Raw genomic sequence first — 13,681 nt, forward strand, 5'->3', positions numbered from 1 at the left:
CTATTTTGAACTCGAAAATTTGGCCATATCTCACTCATCCTCCAATCCCTCCACTGGCTGCCTGCGCATTTTCGTATCGATTTTAAAACTATTTTATTTGTTTTTAAATGTCTGCATGGCCTGGCCCCCAAGTATCTGTCTGATCTGCTTGTGACCTACACCCCCTTTCGTTTGCTCTGGTCGGCTGATCAGGCACTGCTGGTCGTCCCAAAGACCAAACGTAAATCTAGAAGTGACATTGCATTTGCTGTGACAGCTCCAAGACTCTGGAATGAGCTGCCTTTTCACATCAGATTGACTGAGACTCTTTCTGTTTTTAAATCCCGTCTTAAAACTCATTTATTTTCTTTGGCTTTTAACTCAGTTTGAGGGTTGACTTTTCAGTTTTAAATTATTGTTGTATGTATTTTTTATTGTTTTATTATTTCTTTTGTTGTGCTTCTTTTGTATGTTATTGTTTTTTTTTTTTTTTTTTTTTTCTTGACTGTGTTCAGCACTTTGGCCAACAGTGTTGTTTTTAAAGTGCTTTATAAATAAAGGTGGATTGGATTGGATTGGATTCTTGCTGCTGGCATGGACAACGAGACACCGGCAGAGACTCTACTAAAGTTGCGAATTTGTAGTGATCATATTAGACCAGACGACTTTGAAGAATCCCGTAATCGAAACGATCACAAGTCACTGACAAGTGGGCTCAGTTGAAGCCCCATCAAATCACTCAGTTGACAGCTCCTTTGTTCCACTGAGCAACACCTCTAGCTCCTCCAAATCCTCTGCGGCAGGAGCCAAGAACTGGTCAGAAAAAAAAAAAAAAGGATTGTCAACGAGTCCAGGCTAATGCAGCTCTTCACAACATGCCACCAGTGTTTTATTTTTATTTTTTTTATTGAAGAGGAAGACAAGAAAGTGACCACTGCTGGGACGCACATACACATCAAGTGGAGCTGTTTAAATGGACACTCAGGAGAATGGGAGTCATGTCCTCAACTGTGTGAAATGCCAGAAAACAACCTGCTTGTTGCCTCATCCATCCTGTTCACAGGTTCAACTTACACAGAAATCTTTGATTGGGCTGAGCTACTGAATCTCAAAATTCCAAAGAAGAGAACATTTTACTCCCTCCAGTCAACCTACCTCATACCAGTGATTGAGTATGCATAAAGGTAACAGAGGCAACCAGTTCACCAGGCATGGAAACACTGGGGTTTCAGAGGTGTCTGGCAGACATAGGGACTTGTGACTTGGTGACTTGGACTCGTGTTGACTCGAGTCGCTATTTTTATGACTTGTGACTTGACTTGACAAAAAATAAAATTTTTGAGACTTGACTCGGACTTGGAAGTTAAAGACTCGAGACTGGACTTGACTTGAGACACGATGACTTGAACGACTTGAGTGTTAAACACATCATGTTTTCAGTTTCAATATAAAATAAAGTTGATTTTACTTTACTTAAAAAAATAAAGTTGATCCAGCTGGAGCGCAGGCTGAGAATAGCGTTGTCATGACTGGATAACGACACTATCATCAGTCACGCCCTCTCGTACCTGACGCACACCATGCCCACTTAGATCAGCTATCACATCAACATGTCAGCCGGAGGGGTACCAAGGGTCATCGCTTTCGGCTTCACAAATTATTCGCAAGATGGCAAAAGACGAACAGCGCTTTGCAAGACATGCAATATCAAGATCACGGACAGCCAGACGACAACCTCCAATTTCGTCTGCCATTTGAAGAGACATTCTGCCCAGTAAGTGCTTGTCAATTTGTTAATGTTATTTGGTTAGTTGGTAGTTAGCTAATGTAATAATTTCAGGCCCAAAAAAGGCCCAAACATAAATGATCACATTCATCTAATCTTTCCTAACGATCCGCTAGCTGCCTACCCCATAAGCAGGCCGTCAAAAAAAGTTTCTCTGTAGGCAGCCTAGGCTCCGAGATCTGTACACAAAAACAATTGCTACCAACAAGTGTTAACCAACCACTTTGGCTTCGATTTCGGTGGGGACGCGTACCCACCAGATTTCGTCATGAGTCATTTTTTGAACCCACCAGCGAGAGTGTGTGATAGAGAGAGAGTGAGTGTGAGAGAGAGAGAGTGTGTGTGAGAGAGAGAGGAGAAATGTAACAAAGTTTAATGTTGTACCTAAACTGTGTTTGAGAGAGAGATAGAGGGAGGTGTTCAGAGAGGAGTCTGTTGGATGTTAAGCTGTTATTTGTTTTATGGACTCAATGTTGAAAATTTTAAACATTTCAATCACTGTTGGCAGAAGTGAAAAATAAATAATTTTATGAAGTTAAAATTTTGTATGATTCCATGATGTATTTTACTGAACATGAGTATTTACAATGCAAATTCAAATTATTGTAATTTACTGACAGTTACTTATATCTTGTCTTTTCACTTTATTAAGATCAGATTCTGCAGGTAAAATTACAATAATAAGGTGACTTGACTTGGACTTGACTTGACCTACTACAGGACTTGACTTGACTTGACATAGCCTGTGACTTGACTTGCCCAAGAAAAAAATACTTGGGACTTACTTGAGACTTGAAGGTTAAGACTTGAGGCTTACTTGAGACTTGCACATGTGTGACTTGGTCTGGAACGTTTGCTTCAGGCAGGAGATGTAGTGGATACCATCACCACAGACCGCTCTCCTTCTATCAGGAAGCTTATGACATTTATTCATTTATTAATTTACATTTAGTCATTTAGCTGACGCTTTTATCCAAAGCGACTTACAATTGGGAGAGACCTACTCTGACATCTAGCATCAGTTTGACTTGTGGCATGTTGCCAAAGGTAAGCTTTTTACTAATTGCAATCAGACTATGTTGAAACATCCCCCACCCCTCCTCTCTCATCCCTTGCCTCATTGGGCTTTTATTCATAAGGACTGAAGAATTTGTTGGCTGTGGCTGCTAAAAATAAGAAAAACAATGATCTGCTGCCTTGGATCAAGCCCATTAATAATCACCTTTGGTGGTGTTGCCAGTCATGTGGTGGTGAAGCCGAGGTAAGTCAATGAGGCGTGTTTCTTGTTTTATGTATTAAGCAAACAGCATTTTTTGTTGTTGCCCTGAAACACATAAGCTTTGGCAGGAGTTGAAACGCTGCTGGACATCCATTCTGCATCACATTTGTGGTATCCATCGGTGGGAGGAAGATGGACAGGAGAGGACTTGCTACCACCAAGACCTCACTGAAGAGCAGCAGAGAAGAAAGAAATGGCTGCAAACAGACTCTGCTGCATTCAAGGCACTGTCAGGCCACGTCCTGAACAAGAACCTGTTGAAAGACCTTAACCACATGACTCTCTTCAAACATACAGGTACTCTATGTATGCTGCTAGCATGTAGTTGATAATTTACACCTAAATTAATCTAACCCTAACTTGAATATGGCACCCAAAGAAAATATTTTTTATGTTTTACCTAAAATAACATGCTGCCATCAGTGCTTTAGAGATTTGCACATCTGCCATTGAGAGTTTCTACTGTGTAAATGTTTGTGATACAAATAACAAAGGCATAGAATGTCCAACATCTTTTTACAAACTTTCTAAATTTCAACATTTTGGATAGCATTCACAAGGTATTAACCATCTAATAAAAACTGCTGGAGACCTGGAAGTTTACCATAGTGCTATGCTGAAGTACACTCAGAAGAGGCTACACTCTAGCTACAACTCTATGAAGGCACGTACCTTACTCTTTGTGATGGACCACAACGAGAATGTTGGCCGTCAGCAAACAACAACCACTGATGGTAAGCCTACACATAATAGATAACTGCACAACTCTAAGCCATCAGTACTTGATTATGTAACAAGTACATTGTAAATTTACTAGGCAATCCTTGGTATGTTTATATTGCTGTGCATTTTTCAATTACTCCCTCAAGGAACTCCAAGATACGATTTGGCCTTTCCGAAACAAACAAACAGATGGTTTGCAAGAAAGAGATACGAGACAACCAGGCAAACATTCAGGAAGGATCTTGTGGACCGGGTCCTGGAAAGGCGTCAGGATTCCGGCTGCTCCGTTTGTATACATTTTCTGCACTGGCACCACCAGTCTCCCAATGTTCTGTCCAGGTTCTCTACGGTATCTCCAGTGGCTGCTGTCTCTACAGACATTCTTTCTCTTTCTGCCCTTTTAGCCTCCATCTCGATTAGTTCTTCGTCTGTGTATTCCGGCTCATACATGTACGGTTCGTTGAATAACACACATTCCTCGTCTCCATCGTCTTCAAAGTCCGAAACATTGGCATGGCTTTCAAACGTGGCCATAGTCCTATGTCTTGTTGATTTCTTCGTGAAATATACTCTGCTTCTGTAGTGATGAGTGTCAGCGGCAGGTAAATACTCTTGCGTGATTGTCATGTGGACCGGCTCTCTCGGTTGCCTAGGTAACTTAATATCACTCCGCCACTGCTGTAGACTGTGCTAATGAATACAGAGAACAAAGTATAACTATTGCAAAGCGATGAAAGGGTAGTTTGATTTCTAACATTATTCTCTAGGGGTGTAACGATATTCAAACCGAACCGAAAAACCGCGATACAGAACCTACGTTACGAATCGCGATTCTCTCATGGCGTACCAAACACGCCCCGCCCCCTGCTGCCCCGCCCAGCCCTGGCTCATTGGACCTCATGTCTTATGTGTACACAACGAATTCAGTTTTGTAGCCTAACCACCATTAGTTTTGATAATAAGCAAGGTGTAAACTTTCAAATTATGTCTATTTGATCACGAAATTTAAACAATAAATGGCGTTTTGGCGCTCTTTGCTGTGGCGTGACAGATCGCTGTACTAGCTCTTCATTTCAGGCGGCAGCACGGAGCGCGAGTAAACGCGACCATATCTTCCTCAGTTACAGAATAAACATGAATGGACACCTGAAGGTATGTTGACAGATACAGTATACTTACTGAAAGGCATCATAACTCATGCAATCGCTCAATCAGTGTTTCAGCAGCGGAAAGACGTCAATAAAACAGCTTTGTCACATAGCATTATATTTACCTCAGCAGGCTAGTCATAAGTAACAGAGTCCACAGCTTGTCGGTTCCTAGAGAAATTAACTCTTGCACTAAATAAATGCACTATATTAGCATATATATTAGGCTATATTTTACTTAACCTGTTAATGATATCTTAATTTAATGTATGTTTAAAATATCTTTAATGAAAATGACAGCAACTGTGTAAATTATTATATTTCAATAACGAATTACAGTAAAAACATAAGTTATGTTAAATGCAAAAAATGTCTTATGTTCAGTTTACATGTTTTCATACAATGTGTTTGGTGTTGATTATTATATCTTAAAAAATAAATAGCATCTGCATTAAGGCTAAAAGTCTGTTGTTAACCTTTGATGTTATAGTAATGTGCGGGCTCCATATAGTTTACAGCATTAGCAGATCTTTTTTTAAAAATCATTACAAACCGAACCGTACCGAACCGAACCAAGACGTCAAAACCGTGGGAAGAACCGATGCGTCAGGTTTGTGTATCGTTACACCCCTATTATTCTCTCAACAGACATTTACATCATTAGTCTTGCGTTATAAATTATTTGCTTTTAGTGGAATGTGGAGTGGGTAAAACTGTTTTTAATGGCAGGCTAGCAGATACCGTTGACTCACGCTAGCCTAGCACCGGCGAACTATGCAACTGGATGAAAATTTGAAATGAAAATTTTTGAAAACTGTCTCCACTGATAAATAACACCCAGGGTAACTTGGAAATGAGGTCCGATGTCCAAAACCCTGAACCACCCCTTTAAATGATTATTAGGCTGAATATATTAAGTCAGCCGGAACCAGGAACACTTCCTATAACACCCGATGTACTCGTTACATTATAAGAAGAATGGCATCCACGCTAATGATAGTCTTTCTGCTTATTCCGAGGTTTACTTTAATCAGCTGGATCCAGGCCGTATCCAGATCAGATGGTAGACCTGCACCTAGACACGACCACAACGCATCCCTCAAGTGTCAGCAGAGATTGTGTCAACTAGACTCTCCCCTGTGAAGGCCTCATCGACACGACAGCCATCGACACTGATCCTCAACAAACCCATCTCCATACTCGCGTGACTCCGATCTTCAACTGGATAATATTATGATTGTTCCAAACCAATCTGACTTCTGCCCTATAATGCAGCCTGAATCATACACTGTTCGTTCATTGGCCAGAGGAGAACGACCCCCCCAACTGAGCCTGGTTTCTCCCAAGGTTTTTTCTCCATTCTGCCACCTGATGGAGTTTTGGTTCCTTGCCACTGTCACCTTTTTCCAACTTTGTTGCCATTGGCTTGGCTTGCTTAGTTGGGGACATTAAATTTTCAACAATAATCTGCCTGCATTGACACTATTATACAAGAACTGAACTGAGCTAGATGATGACATCACGGTTTACTCCAGAGCGGCTATATATGAATTAACTAAATTAATAACTTTTTTTTAAAACAAAAATGAAACATCACTGAACTTACTTAAGCTGGACTGTGACACTATTTTCTTCAGGAAACAAACTTTTTGCATTATTTTTCTGTTGTCTATTTCTGTTGTCTGTAAAGCTGCTTTGAAACAATCTGTATTGTAAAAAGTGCTATATAAATAAATGTGACTTGACTTGACTTAAAGCCGTCAATCCCTCCATGAATGACAAACCTCCACCTAAATAAAAGATCAGATACACAAAAGAAAACGTCTCGGTTACGTATGTAACCCTCGTTCCCTGAGTAGGGAACGGAGACGTTACATCGGATAACGACGAATGGGGTTTCGCTTAGAACGCCTATCGACTTCGAGTATTACAAAACGAGCCAATGGCAAAGAAATGCCATGGGTCTGCGGAATTTGCATAGCGTATCTCCGCCTTACCTCGTGGGTATAAAAGGAGGACGCCGGCAACTGGCAGATATGTTTCTTCGCAGAGGAGCCAAGACTGAGCTCAGGCGATCCCCGCGGTACAGCGGAAAAGTGGCAGGAAGACGTAACGTCTCCGTTCCCTACTCAGGGAACGAGGGTTACATACGTAACCGAGACGTTCCCTTTCGTTGTCACTCCGAGTTACGTCGGATGACGACGAATGGGGTTACCAGTCTAATCACGCCACCTTCTCAGCTGTCTTCCAGTGCCCTGCGTAAATCTGAGATCCCTGTCCGGGATCCCTGTCCCCTGACAGGGGTCCTGTCCAGGAGCCCGCGGCAGCACGTCCATTGCACATGGCACCCCAGCCTGTGGAGGAGGCATCTGTCGTTACAACAACATGCCGCGAAGCTCTTCCAGGGGCACTCCGGCCCGTAGAAAACTGAGGTTCGACCACGGGGTGAAGGTCTGACGGCAGGTCGGAGTAACTGTTACTCGGAGGGTGCCGTGTTGCCATGCCCACCTCGGGACTCGGTCGCGAAGCCAAAGCTGAAGCGGTCTCATATGAAGCAATCCGAGCAGCGTCGAACTGTCTCAAGCAAGTCAGCAGTGACTGCTCGTAAGCTGCGCGGACATGGCGACCGAGTCGATATCCATACCGAGAAAAGAGATCCTCTGCACGGGGCAAAGTTTGTTCTTCTCCCAGTTGACCCGAAGGCCCAGACGAGCTAGGTGCCGAAGCACCAGGTCCCTGTGTTCGCAACCTGAACTCGAGAGTGAGCTATGATCAGCCAGTCGTCGATATAACTCAGGATACGAACCCCGTGTTCCCGAAGGGGAACAAGGGCAGCCTCGACGACCTTCGTGAAGATGCGAGGAGACAGGGCTAGCCCGAAAGGGAAAACCGCGTACTGGATGCCTGCCCCTCGAAAGAAAAACGAAGGAATGGTCTGTGTTCTGTGACTCTATTCAAGGAGAATAGAGACACGAAGTAGGCGTGCTTCAGGTCGGTCGCTGCAAACCAATCCTGGGCCGTATGCATTCAAAAATGCGTTTGAACATCTTGAACGGCATCCTGTGAAGGGAGCGGTTCAGCACGCGCAATTCCAGGATCGGCCGTAACCCACCGGTTTTCTAGGGGACAATGAAGAAGGGGCTGTAGAAGCCGGACCTCATCTCGGCTGGAGGGACAGTCTCGATTGCACCCTTCGCCAGCTGGGTGGCAATCTCTTCTCTTCTGATGGGGGCATAGCCACCAACAAAAGTGGAGCGGACTCCCCAAGCGGGGAGGAGACCGTGCGAACTGAATCGCATAGCCAAGCCTGATGGTCCGCGCAACCCAGCGGGACAGACGGGGAAGCTCTAACCAGGCTCCCAGGAACTGAACCAGCGGGATCATGCGAACCACAGGCGTCCCCCCGGAGGGGCAGCGAAGCGGAGTAACTGACCCAGACGTGGACGGCATAGCGGCCCGATGTGGGGGCACAGTTAGCAACTGCGCCCTGGCAGAGGGGGCCAGGGGAGGACCAGGCTGGTCGTCCCGCAGGGGCCTGCTCTGCCAGGGGTCTGGCGACAGAGGGGGACAGGGGCGAAGCGGTCCGTGGACGGCACGCCGTGTCAACTACCTCTGGGACAGAGGGGGACGAGGAGAGCACGGCTTGTGGGCGGCGCTCTGTGACGTCCGAGAACTCTGTGCTCAGGGACGGGAGAGTCAGCTCTTTGGAGAATAAGGATTCTTCCCCGGCCCTCCCCCGGGGAAAGGAGTGGTCCTGCTACCAACTCCTGGAAAGAACTGAGTCCCATCTCTGAGGAGCCCATCTCAAGAGCGCCGCTTAACCCGGCGTGTAGCGGGGTGCGGGGCTGGAGAGGACTGTGGCGCGGGGGGGTGCCCTCGGCGGTGGGCAGACCGAGGGATCTGAGCGGACGGCGGGGCCGTCGGGACAGAATCAACCTCAGTCTGCTCATGGGCGGCTGAGAGCTCTTGGGCAAGCCCTCAACCGCACCGCTGAAGAGGCCGACCTGGGATATGGGAATGTCGAACAGACGGGTCCGCGCGACATCCAGCACATCAGACAGGTTCAGCCACAGAATGGTGAGCATCACCTGACCCATGGAGCGTACGGCCACTTTCGTCGCTCAGAGAGCAAGGTCAGTGGCGGCGCGCAGCTCAGTGAAGAGCCCTGGGTCAGTCCCGCCCTCGTGCAGGTCCATGAGCATCTGGGTCAGGTGGACCAGCAGAATGACCATGTCATGCAGTGAGGCGGCTGCCAGTCCCGTGGCTCTATAGGATCTCGCCACAAGCGTAGACGAAAAACTACAGGCCACGGGCGGGTGCTTAGGATTGCGCCGAGAAGAAGCACTCTGAGAACACATAGCATCGCAACAGAGCGTTCAGCCGGGGGGACCCCAGTGTACCCATGGGCAGCGGCCCCATCGAGGGGAGGAAAGGCGGATGAGATCAGCGAGCGGTCCCGAGAAGACAAGGGGGTCTTCTTGGACTTCGAGATCTCATCATGCACGTCCGAGAAGAGAGGTATTGGGGTTTGCCGTGGACGAGGGTCGGCGGCCTTACCCAAAACACATCGTCCCAGGAAAGCATGGTCGTCATCTCCGGATCAGACTCAGGCACAGCCGTATGCACACCGGAAGGTGGCAGCTGTGACGAGCCCTCACTTCCAGAAGACTCAAACCCACCTAGTGATGCTGCAACAGACATGGCATCTTCCTCTGTAGCTTCAACTGAAACACGCGGGCCACCAGAGGGTAGACTCGCGGGAATCAGCAGTTCACTAGCGGGCACCGTCATTGAAGAGGGGGGCTGGGGTCGCGGACACATAGTCGGCGCCTTGATCCAGACAGTAACCCTCAGGTCACCCTGGCCATCAGCCGAAGATCGGGGGGTGGATGAGGGGACTCTCACTCTTGCGAGTTCACCGAGTCTCGACCTATATATGACGCGATGATCACGTTCCCAGCGAGAACATGAGTCACCCACGAGCGCTGTTCAAGCATGATCAAAGCCCAAACACACTTGACAGCGCTCGTGCCCATCAGAGTCCGATACCAGTCCGCTGCAACCAGAAATGCACGGGCGAGACGTCTTTAAAAAGACGTGCCGCGTGCGAGCTCTTTTATGAGAGGAGAAAAAAACTCTGCGATGTTGAAGCACACAGGGAGACACACACACACACACTGGCAGATCACTGCACAGATCAGCAGGCACTGTGAGCTCGCTGCAGATCGCCGTCACACCAACACCGGAGAGAAAAGCTCGTCTCGTAGAGCGAAGTCAGAGATGACTGTGGAGTGAAGAAATAATCTTGGCTCCGAAGCGAAAACATATCTGCCTGTTGCCGGCGTCCTCCTTTTATACCCACGAGGTAAGGCGGAGATACGCTATGCAAATTCCGCAGACCCATGGCATTTCTTTGCCATTGGCTCGTTTTGTAATACTCAAAGTCGATAGGCGTTCTAAGCAAAACCCCATTCGTCGTCATCCGACGTAACTCGGAGTGACAACGAAAGGGAACATTACATTTTATGATTCCCTTCCTTCCACCTCTATGTCAGGGGTTTTCCTGCATTTAAATTATTAGGTGGCAACCCAAATTAAATTTCTTATCACTTGAGCAAATTCAGACATCCATTTTTAAAACATCCCCTTCCATGCTATTTTTCTTCCATTATTTGTGTTGTTATATTATGTTTTACACTTACAAAACCAAACATTCCAAAAGTTTGTATGGATAGGATGGTGGAGATCGGTTTACTGGTGCTATCTGCTGGATGACAGAGCAAAAGTATTCTTTAAAAAAAAAATAGCATAACCAACCTTTATGGAAGTAATTATTTACTTAACCCCGAATATCTAATCTGACTATATTAAAATATTCTGACTGTACCAGTTAGGACTAAAAATGTTTGTTTCCTCTGCCTTGAGTAAGTGAGGGCTAACTTGTTTACTTAATGATTGTAGTTTCTTATGAATGTATATTTTCTTAATGAAAAAAAATATTAAGGCCAGGTTATATTTCCTACACCCAGAGGGCATGAAAACAGAAATATATTTTAAAGAGGAAGACTGACAGGTTTGTAAATCATAGATATCCAGGCTTGTAAATCATAGATATCCAGGCTTTTAAGCCCCTCGTTCTACTTTATTTGCTTTTGATGTAAACACAAATTGTATTAACCTGTTAACCTTCAAGGCCACTTTTGAAAAATCCCCAGAAATGACATACCCAAACTTAAACAGATACAGTTCATGAACCCTTTGCACTAAAAGCACAAGTATGATCTCATTTGAAAGCTGACACCTAGTAGTTTATTGTAAATGTAGAAATAATTATTGTCATAATGAAATTTTTTTTTTAAATAGCTTCAAAGTTTTGTAAAGTTATTAGAAATTTATTTTTATGAAACATCTTCATAAAAATAAAATTGAAGTTGGCCCTGGAGCAATCTAGAAATGCACTGCAGCTAAAGCCATATGTGTGACCATTTTATATTTAAAATCTGAAAATGATAAGTCTAAAACTCTGTATTTAGATAAATGTTTTTCAAGATCATGTCAAATTACTTTATTTTGATTAGACTCTAAAATGCAAACTGATGTTTAGTCATCTTCTGAGTCATCTATTCAGTCTATTGTCTCTATTATTTTGTGGTGCAAACGAGCCCCATTCAGTGTGAGTCTCTCCCTGCACACATTTACACCTCTCCAGACTGGTTATGGCTCTAAATATGCATTTCTTTTGTCTGCATTATAGCTACTAACGACTGGCTATTCACAGGCTATTCATAGGGTTTCAAATCCTAATTTCTTTTATCAAAGTTCTCACTAAATATTTGAAACTGGTATCAAATGCACTGAGACATTTCAGTTAGCATTCCTATTTAGAAAAAAATCATAAAACAATAACTGCTGGTGGCAGGTGCACCTGGGCTAGCTAGCATGTTAGCTTAGCACACCATCAATACACGACCATTTATGAGATTAAAACCATGTTTGTGCTCCAAACTTACTTTATAACGCAAGTCGAGTGTTTTAAATAATCTTCTGTGATCTAATTTGGCTTCAGATAAAAAAAAATCCGACAGAAAATTTATTATTTATAGTGTTCTGCACGATGATGAAATCTATATCGATTAGCATTACATTATAAATATAATCTATTATTATGAAATACCTGGCATGGCTTGAAGAACACAGGTAACTCAAATATCATTGCAATCATGTTTATTGTCTTCAAAACATCTTTATCTGCATGTTACAGCGATCTCTGTCAGCTACTTTCTGTATCAGTGACGTCCTGGAATGTCACATGACTATGGGTCTTCTTCGTGATCCATATATGGACTGTTATTGTGCATATAGCGCCCTCAGGCTATTGGTATGAATTGAAAACACAGCACATCTCAGTAAGAAGCGATCATAATGATTACATCGACGCATTTGGGTATAAATTCAATAAATATTATTCCTGTCTATAGAAATATGATGTGAATCTATGAGAATATATCAATATTTCTCCAAGTCTGCACATTTTTGAGCTAAAGCCCTGAGGGACGATGTTTCGTGAATCGCTGTCATGACGACAGCACGGAGTGTTTTTTATGAATGGACCAGCTGACGCTCATAATTCATATTAAAGGTATCGACTCATTTTTTCATTTGATAACTCCTGACACAAATTAAGACATAACTGTCACTATAAGTTTCTCAGAATACAATAGTGGTCAAATACTGAATCTTGAGTATTATATCTTTTTAATGATGTATAGTTTGTCAAGGTATAACATTAAATCTGATAGTAAATTTGAACTAAATAAAAAAAAAAACGCTTCAGTGCGCCGACGCTCTGGAAACGGTTAACAGGTTAAGGTAAATTAAGACCACCCACAATAATTTGTAACCCAGGAAAAACACTGTGCAATGTATCATAATTGCACAATCAGTATATTTGCTTCAGTATAAGTTTAGTCTCCCAATACCTTATTAGCTTGTCGTTTCTGTCTATAGGCCACATTGCATTTGATCCTGAGACAGAGTATTGACGGCGATGACGTGTGCATATTGATAACACTCTCAGCTGAGTTCCCAGTGGATCAACTCTTCACACCGACTCGCGCACCCTTGAAGCTTAAAAGAAAAAAAGGCATATTTATGTTTCCTTACATCAATACATCAATTAAAACTTAATAAAAAATGTTGGTTTTGATTCTTTAATTTACTAGAAAAGTCAACACATTCTGGTATTTATGCATTTAACCAATAAAACCCGAACCTTTAATATAAAACAGCCAAATTGCTGGCCGCACACTAAATCAGTGTTGAACCTAACAATGTGCTGAAAAGTTTGTTTGCTTTTTAATTGACATGCACTTTGCACGATGCAACTTATAGAATAAAAAATGTTTTACTAGACTTCTTCAGTTTGTACTGGATTCAGTGTGCAGCCAGCAACCTTATTGCTTGTTTCCAAGTATTCCCTTGGCTCTAAACACCTTTTGATCATGTTTTTCTAGTTTACAAAAAGTGTAAACTCCAAATATTATAAAATTGTTCTTACTCTGAATCGAAGACCTTGTGCCCGAAGATGACCATGTATAATCCTGTACCCAGCGTTTGGGTAATCTCTGTGGAGAACATAGTCAACAATAAAAAGCAAGGAATAATTTTAATCATTTTAATAAAATGCAGGTTTAATAATGTAGTAGGCCTATTTAATGTAGTATTCCCTGTTGTTTACTGCTAAATACAACATACTCAACATCACAT

At 43.5% G+C, this 13,681-nt stretch overlaps 2 long non-coding RNA genes across 2 annotated transcripts; one reads left to right on the forward strand and one right to left on the reverse strand.

The window, feature by feature from the left end:
- Nucleotides 1-2,913: 2,913 nt before the first annotated feature.
- Nucleotides 2,914-3,966, forward strand: LOC143704092 (uncharacterized). Its single transcript, XR_013191513.1, has 3 exons — nt 2,914-3,026; nt 3,113-3,341; nt 3,595-3,966. It is a non-coding gene; the product is annotated as an uncharacterized LOC143704092 (long non-coding RNA).
- Nucleotides 3,967-6,673: 2,707 nt separating this feature from the next.
- Nucleotides 6,674-13,390, reverse strand: LOC143704103 (uncharacterized). The gene is made up of 3 exons (XR_013191514.1): nt 13,188-13,390; nt 12,895-13,042; nt 6,674-6,705 (listed from the first exon to the last, which is right to left on the reverse strand). It is a non-coding gene; the product is annotated as an uncharacterized LOC143704103 (long non-coding RNA).
- Between the last annotated feature and the right edge of the window lie 291 nt (nt 13,391-13,681).

The sequence above is a fragment of the Siphateles boraxobius genome, unplaced genomic scaffold, assembly GCF_051911475.1.
Source record: "Siphateles boraxobius isolate OS27281-9 unplaced genomic scaffold, OSU_SipBor_1 11, whole genome shotgun sequence".
NCBI classification, from domain to species: Eukaryota; Metazoa; Chordata; class Actinopteri; order Cypriniformes; family Leuciscidae; genus Siphateles; species Siphateles boraxobius.